This window comes from Lepisma saccharinum, chromosome 10 (assembly GCF_977018435.1).
Source record: "Lepisma saccharinum chromosome 10, izLepSacc3.1, whole genome shotgun sequence".
Taxonomy (NCBI): domain Eukaryota; kingdom Metazoa; phylum Arthropoda; class Insecta; order Zygentoma; family Lepismatidae; genus Lepisma; species Lepisma saccharinum.
Genome location: NC_139238.1, coordinates 80,931,917 through 80,941,191, shown reverse-complemented (window position 1 = coordinate 80,941,191; position 9,275 = coordinate 80,931,917).

Here is a 9,275-nt window from a genome sequence, read left to right as displayed (position 1 = left end):
TCGGAGCCTTCACAACATGTCATGCTCGTCTGAAACTGTACGAACTTCTCGAAAAATTGGGTGACAGGATATGTTATTGTGATACAGATTCTGTAATTTACGTAGATAGTCCTGAAATGGAATATCATCCCCAGACAGGTGACGCACTAGGAGAACTCACCGATGAATTGGCAGATTTCGGACCCGGTGCAGTTTGTGAACAGTTTGTTTCAACGGGACCGAAAAGTTACAGCATGAAAATAACAAAACCGTTCTCCGAACCGCAGTAATCTGTAAAGTGAAAGGAATCACATTGAATACCTCCACATCGGAATTGGTCAATTTTGATACCATGTGCGACATGATAAACAGTGAGCAACCTGAAGTTATGGTCGAAAATATTTTCAGGATCAGAAGAACAAAACAGTTCCAAGTAACCAGTACATATGAAAAAAAGCTGTTTCAGCCGGTACTGTTGAAACGACGTTTCGACGATGAACATTTATCGTATCCCTTCGGATACTGTGCAGACTAAAATATGTCTGTAGCGGTCCAGAGTTTGAGCCCTTCTTCGGACAGTCAGTGTATAAAATGTGTTTACAATGTACCAGATCTTCATTTTTCTTCAAATCTCCAGTATAAAACATGTTTCCTAAACTTTCCCATCCTTTCACCATGATGGTCTGCGGAGCATCAGGAAGTGGAAAAACTACTTTTGTGACAAATATGGTTGACTCCATCGTTCATCTTGTCGAAGGACCCGTCAAGAAAATCGTATGGTGTTACGATCAGGAAAACAGTATTCCGCAAAATCTTCGAGATGTGCAATATCATAAAGGGATCGTCGATTGGCAGTCGTGGAACGGAAAAACCCCTACTCTCATAATCCTGGATGATCTTATGATGGTTGCTCAAGGAGAAAAAGTCGCCGACCTTTTCACAAAAGGCAGTCATCACAAAAACATTTCGGTGGTGTTCATAACACAGAATCTTTTTCATCAAGGGAAAAATTGCAGAGACATTTCGCTGAACGTGAAGCATTTCGTTATTTTTAAAAATCCTCGAGATATGAACCAATTCACTGTGTTTGCACGACAACTTCATCCTCACCGCATGAAGGAACTCGAAAAAGTATATATAGATGCTACCACTCAACCTTTCAGTTATTTGTATATTGATCTTTCACAGTCAACACCGGATCCTTTACGTTATCAGACAGAAATTTTTAACCAGAATTACTCATCTGCATATCTTCCTCAGGAATGTTTAAAACATCGAGATGAGGAGAACGAGGAAGACACGTACCAAATCACGTTCTAACAGGAATAGACATTCGTCTTCTTTCAAGAAACATTCACCTTTCTTGCACGTGTTGAAAAATTCGCCGACCAAAATCCGTAAATCATTATTGAAAAGTGCTCCGAAAAAGACAATTCGTTTCATCAGCGAATGCTGCCTGAACGTTTTAAAAGGAAACGTGAAAATTAAACCGTCCACAAAACGTCGTCTGACACCTTACAAGTCGGTCTTACGCAATCTCGTGAAACCGAAAGTGAACATCGAAAAACGAAGAAAACTACTTGTGCAAAAATGTGGATTTCTACCCTTACTTCTAGGTTCTTTGTTATCGGGTCTTCTCGGTACTCTCATTCCTCATTGAGAAATGACATCTTCCTACAAAAAGATGATCGTCCTTTCACCGGAACAGCTAGCACGTATTCGTGGTTCCGACTCGTCTGTAACTCAGAAATTATCCGTTCTGGATAAAAAAATGAATGATATTCTGAAAATGCAAAATATATCAGACGATCAGAAATGGCGTCTTTACAGAAAGGAACTGGACGAGTATTTATGGCTGAGTCGACAATTCAAAGAACCATTACAAATTCCTATTGTTCAAGATAACGACGGTTCTTCTACTATTTCGCCAGGATCGACGTATTTTCCTCCGAACCTAGCAGAGACGTTACCACGTAATACACGTCATCAGTTACAAAATATCATCGACGAGTACGAATCTACGGCTCAACATTTGATAGACGAACGTCAGGAAAAAACACTTCCTGATCCGAAGACGTTGAACTTCTCAGCGTCGTCAACGGAAAGCCCTGGGCCGTCTCATCGACAGAAACAGAAAAAGAAGAAAGCGGCTGTCCGTGTTTCCAGAAAAACTACACCGTTTCTGAGAACACCTGACGCATACAAGCTGGTTCCTCTGAGAAAAAGCCGTAGACAGAGAGATCAGTCATGGGAGTCCCTAAGTTAAAACACGATAAAATCCTCACCAAAATATATTATGATCCCCGAACCGTGCTTCATTCTCATCTGTAGATCGTTTATGGAACGCGGTACGGGATAAAAATATATCCCGCAATACGGTGAAAAAATGGTTGATGCACCAGGAAACGTACACTCTCCACAAACCTGCAAGGAAAAGGTTCCCCCGAAATCATTACAATGTGTGGAACATAGACATGCTTTGGGAAGCTGATCTCAACGACATAACATCGATACAAAAACATAACGATGGATACAGATATCTTCTGACAGTGATCGATGTATTCTCAAAATATGCGTTTGCATTACCACTAAGAAATAAAACAAGCAATTCGGTAACCGAAGCTTTCAAAAATATTTTCGGACAAAGCAGACGAAAACCTGTCACACTACAGACCGACCAAGGAACGGAGTTCACAAATTCTAAATTCCAGAAGTTTTTAAAAAATGAAAATGTTAATTTTTCGATCGCTTCAAATTATCCTGTGAAAGCCAGTGTAGTGGAACGTTTCAACAGAACATTGAAAGAACGAATGTGGAAATATTTCACATCGAAACAAACAAGACGTTACGTAGACATTTTACCGCAACTTCTCGAAGGTTACAATACAACTATCCACAGTTCCATAGGAATGGCACCTCGAGATGTGAACGAGACTAACGTTTACATCGTGTGGAAACGTCTCAACAAACCTGACAAACATATTTCACAACCGTCTTCAGATCTGAATGTTGGTGATTTCGTACGAATCTCTGTCGTCAAAGGCCATTTTGAGAAGGGATACGAACAATCGTGGTCACGAGAACTTTTCAAAATCCACTCCCTTGTTCAGCGATCACCTGTACCTGTATACATATTAGACGATTTAAACGAAGAACCTGTAAAAGGCACATTTTACAAACATGAACTGCAAAAAGTTTATTCGGATCCTGACGAAGAGTATAAAATTGATAAGATTTTGAACAGCCGGGGAAAAGGTAAAAATTTGGAATACCTGGTTCGTTGGCTCGGATATCCACCTAGTTTCGATTCGTGGATCAAGGCATCTTCCGTAAAACAGTTATCAGAAAAATAATTTCCAAAACATATTTATATCAAAATATATCGTCACCACGATCCAGTGAATTCTTTGTGTTCGGCGAGAATGGACGATAATTTCTATGTTTACCTTCCGTCATCTGCAACGGAGAATTATTTTCCGAACAACACGCTGACCCATTTCAACGTAAAACTTGCAAAACGGATCGATCTGTCTCCAGAATTGTGGGAAGTCGGATTAGCAGAACTGCATTATTCAACTCTATACGACAATGTTTAGGAAACAGATTACGGAACGGTAACCTTTCCTGTTCGGACGTATGCAAATGCTGAGGACCTGATCTCTACCATCGAAGAATCCCTCCCCAACGACCTGGAAATACGGAGAAACGTTCTTAAGCAATTCTGGCATTTTCTGTTGGAAGTGCAATGGGACGCGTCGGGATCTTCTGTTTCTACGGATAATACACTCTATATTAACGAGCAGCCATTTTATTTTCCTGCAGCAACATATACAATAGAGGAGTTCATTCAGTTCCTGAAAACAAACCCTGCTAACGCCGTTGTTCCTACTCATCTCAGATTTTTCTTTAAAGAGGCTGTGAACAAACATCTGTCCGTGATAGGGGTTCCCGATCCTGAATCGGAAGGTGTTCCAACAAATACTGTTACACCCATAGACGAAACTGATGACTGCGCTAAATTTCGATATGACGTATTGAAATCTATTTATTCTACGCACGCAGTGTCCAATAACGTCGTGGATAAAACCCCTACATATTCATTTATTCCGATCTCGTGAAACAGCAATTGGTCGGAGGAGAAATGCTACGTCTTTTACGTCTTGCCCGAAAACAGTATTCGGAAACAGAATCATCTTGCACAGTACCCGTAGCCCATCATACATTTAATCCGATTCATTACGTTTCTCTGGATAAAGGTTCTTTCGAAACAATAGAAATTGCGATGTATGATAGACAAGGATATTTCCTGCCTTTGAGAAACGGCTCCGTACCTACAATAGCTGTTTTACATTTTCGTAGGAAAGCAAAGTCCTTTTAAAAAACAGTAAGGAATCATTTTGCTCAGTCTATGTCGAAAAGCTGATGAATCACCATGAATTCGCAGACCGAATATTACAGTAATCAGATCCGTGGGGGAATTGGACCCATCTATCGTTCAACTAGAATTCAAAAAGGGAGAGGATTGGGGTCTCTCTTTGCAGGACTTTTTAGAATGGTGAAACCTCTACTCTGGAGTGGTGCAAAAGCGATCGGAAAAGAAGCTTTGAAAACAGGCGCTAACATTATCACCGACATTGCAACAAGCCAGCAAACTCCGAGAACTATCGTTCGTCAACGTGTACGTGAAGCGGGTCAAAATCTTCAAAGTAAAGCACAACGCAAAATCGACTCTCTGGTAGGTTCCGGTATAAGAACAAAACCTGCAACAAAAATTGCTCAGTCGATGTTAAAACGTTCAGCCACCCGTATTAGAACATCTACGATCCGTAAAAAAAGCGCATCCAAAAAGCGGAGAAAAACATCCACAAAATCTTGGACAACACGCAAAAGGAAAATTAAACAGAAGGCGGCAGGAAAATATATTTTTGGATAATGATGGAGAATAACACTTGCATGATCTCGCAGTTCGATCTTTTCAGTAAAAAACCTATTCAGCAAAATGTCGAAAAAACTTACACGGTCGCCTACAAGCCTATCGCTTCCATCGATAATCAGAACATACTTGAGTTTGCCGTTCCGCCGGCAGGAACAGATTTTCTAGATCTTTCATCTGCCTATCTTCGTCTGCTAACGCAGATGGTCAATCAAGATGGGTCTCCCATGAGTGCTTCCGAATCTTCCAACGCCCTCACAAAAAACTGCGGGGTCGTAAATTATCCTCTCCATTCACTTTTTTCACAAGTTACAGTGGCTCTCAACGGTATCGCTGTAACAGTTGCCGATAACAATTACGCATATAAATCAATCTTCGAAGCAGAAATCAATTACGGCAGCGATGCTGCGAACACGCATCTCACAAATGCCTTGTGGTACTTGGACACACCTGGACATCAACATGAAATCACCGCCGACAACAAAGGTTTCACCGCCAGAAAAGACTTTTTCCAGCACGTTCCGACAACCGGAAATCCTACGGAAGTGTCTGCCGTAGTCGAACTTATGGGAAAACTGCACATTGATTTTTTCCACCAGCCTAAATACCTGGTCAACGGCGTTGAAGTACGTATCGATCTAGCCAGGTCACGTGATGCTTTTTACATCTGGGGAGATCAGACTTCACCAACCACCAGAATAAAAATTTTAAAGGCTGTTCTCGAAATAAATCACATCATTCCTACTCCTACCACCAGTTTAGCCATAGACAGAGCACTCTCTTACGCTCCTGCCCATTATCCGTTCACCAGAAGCGTCATCAAAGCTTATTCTTACGTTGCCGGAACGCAGCAGATTTCGATCGATAATGCTTTTCAAGGTCCTTTTCCGAATGTTGTTCTTTTTGCTATGGTATCCACCGCCAGCTTTCTCGGAGACAGTAAGAAAAATCCGTTCGACTTTAGAAGTTTCAATCTATCTTCTTTCCATCTTGTGAAAAATGGAGAACTCGTACCTTACGAACCCTTGCGGGTCACCACAGGAGGAAACGACGGATTGATAACACGTGCCTATCAAACTCTATTTTCCGGTACAGGCATTCACCACGGCAATTACGGACACCAGATCACAAGGAAAATGTTCGAGAACGGATCCTTTTTCCTGATTTTCGACATAACGCCTGACTCTTCAGGAAACGACACGCACACCAGTCTCCAGGCACAAGTGTTATCCTCCATCAGTGAGACCGACTTGTCTATAAATATGTGTGCTCGTGATTCTGGCTCGCAGTGTTATCGAGACAGTTCTGATGTAGACATTATACTACCTGTGATGGAAAAACCTACCAAAGTGATAACCCGTACTATTAAGCATAGTAGTGTTTCTTCGAAAGTGACAACTTCAAAACCTGTGAACATACAATCGTTTCCCGAACTACTTGACAGCAGCCCTGGGAGCATAGAAATGACCAAACACAGAAATATTATTATAAACATATGAAAACATATGTAACGTGAGATGGGAAAACTCATCGAACTGATAACCTGTGATGATATTTATAATAGTGATTCTTTGGAAGTACTGTCTGCCAAACCTGTTGACACGCAACCGTCCCCCCAAATATTAGAAGAATATCATCTTGAGAGTATAGAAATAACAGAACGCTGTACACTCATTTTACGTTTTCGAAAACATAGGCAACATGAACACGTCACAGATCAGGGAGATTCTATCTCGAAACTGCTCCACCAAGAACATTTTCTACGGTGTTTACTCGAGAGATCTTTTACCTCGGACGTTTCCTACCCCTGCCTTGATAATCGCAAACACTGATACTTCCAACTTCCAGGGTACACACTGGGTGGCATTCTATTTTGGCAAAAACAATATGGCTGAATATTTCGATTCATACGGATTTCATCCTTTCTATCCAGAATTCGTAACTTTCCTGAACCGTCATTCCTCGGTCTGGACTTACAACAACATTCCCTTACAGGGGGTGTTGGCCACGACGTGCGGACATTACTGTTGCGTGTATGCTTATTACAAAGCACGCCATGTTACGACCAAGGATTTCATTCAAGCATTTCCGCCCGGTGTCAGTAAAGATGGATATATCCTACACCGTTTTCGTCAGATCTTCAAATGTTTACCCCATTGCAAGTGCCCGAGAGGGGATCAATCGTGTTGCTCTATCCACGCGATCCGGTGTCGTGTTATGCAAAAAGCTATATAAATGTGTGCTGCTGCATCTTTCTCTCAGTGCCGTCGAGACAGCTCCAGTGAAAACATCATGGAGGCTGTTAGGGATTCTACAATGGAAAAACACGACAAACTAGTGAAACGCATGACCCGTCAGGATGATGCTTCCAAACGTAAAACTCGCAAACGTGTGCAACCCCTCAAAATCGAAACTGTCCCTATCAAGAACGAACCGATGGACGAGGGAATAGATGTGACTACAGACTGTGATTTCATAAAACGGCGTAGGGAGATCGGCTTTTCCCCAGATACAATCGAATGTCCTGGACTACACAACGTAGAGGCATGTTTAGATCTCTATCTTGCTAACAAATATTTTCTGAACAAGGAAAAAACAAGTTCGTAGCAATAGGATTCGAAAAGCGATCCCCTTTCAATTTGGTGTGGGAGTTTTCGCAACAGGGGAGATCACCCGTACGCATCGATTCTAAGCAGATTAGAGAACTGTGGGCTTTGAAATCTGACTTACTCAATTACGTCGAAACAGGTCGTCGATTCAATTACTTGGTTACGGGAAATATCACCGTCAGTGGTGTAAATTTTTTCGGGAAACGTTGTATCTCGATGTATCAGCATCATTCATCCGATGCTTTTATTTTCACAGCCTCTGAACTACACTTATTTTTGTGTAACCTTTTTTGGCCTCTGCAGAAATTAAAGAACGAACGTTATCATAAATTGCAACCCGAAATGGAGGCTTTTGTATATTGTATCAAGAACAATATGGTTTCAGAAAAAAAAGAAGTGCCCAATTTAGTGAACTATTTTTATATTCTTTGGTACAACGAACTGATGATTGAAATATATCTTGAGAACAATCATGGACAGACATTGACATTGTAAATAAGTTCTGTTACTTTCATGTATCTGATGTTGTAAATGAATCATTGTTCTTTCTGTGTATTGTTATTTTATGTATTGTAATATAAACCTTCAGGTATTGTAAACTTTTCATATTCAATTGTAAATACAACATTTGTGTTATTCTATGTATTGTAAACCTATATCCATATTGTAAATAAAACATTTGTATATTTTAAAAAAACTCTTTTATTTCTTGTACTTATTACAATAGAAACTGTACATCTTCCAGACATTTTCAACTGCACAGTTTTTTTTTACATTTTTACATTTGCTATGTTCTTTGCATCTTCCTGAAGTGTTTTTCACACTATTCAATTTTGGACATTCAAGTTCTTCGATGTTACGTACGGATATTTTACCCATACCTTTTTCTCCAAGTAATTTTTCAAACCATTTCACTTTCTCCGTACCTTTGACGTACACTGTTTGATTCACAAGCACAACATATAACAAATCTCCTAATTTCTCATACGGTAGCCATCCATCTCCCCAGTTGAGGCCGTGTTTGTTGGTACGGAGCCAGTAATTCACTCGGCGATACTTTTCACTCAAAAAGCGTAAACCATATGGAGATTTCACTAAACAGTCAAATGCATTGTCAAAAGGAAATTTTAAAATTCCGACTTCTTTCCACACAAATTCTCCTCCTGCTCCTCGAAGACCTTGAACGTCCAAAAAACAGACATCCATTTTGAGCATCAGGTGAAAACTGTCAACGTATCTTCAATGCTACCCCGACATACGGCGCACTTGCCCAATTGGGAAGCACAGGATCCGCAGGAAACAAAATGTCGACACGGGAGAATTACAACACTGCTAGGATTCTGAAAACATATTTTGCACACAGAATCCACACTAGGTTTATCGCACGTTTTCTCAGGAGTCTCTATACTGTCGCAATACTTGCAGCTCTTGGAGTTACGATGTAACGCCGCAACACTCTGTATAAAAGGACACTGGGGTACCAACATGTAATGTCCTAGAATCGGGCAATCTTTGGATGTCCAATCGCAAAGTCCGTACGAACAATGAAAACATAATACTCTGTCACTAAAGCCTGAATAGTAAAATCCTGCAGTCACTAATTCTTCCGGAGTCTGACGTAATCCTATAGGCCACTTTCTGTATGTTCTGTATCTCGAATTCACTGATATGTAATTGATAACATACGGCTCGGCGTGAGTCCAGCAGACGTGGTGAGTAAACACTCTCATACGTCATAAAAGGTAAAGTAATCG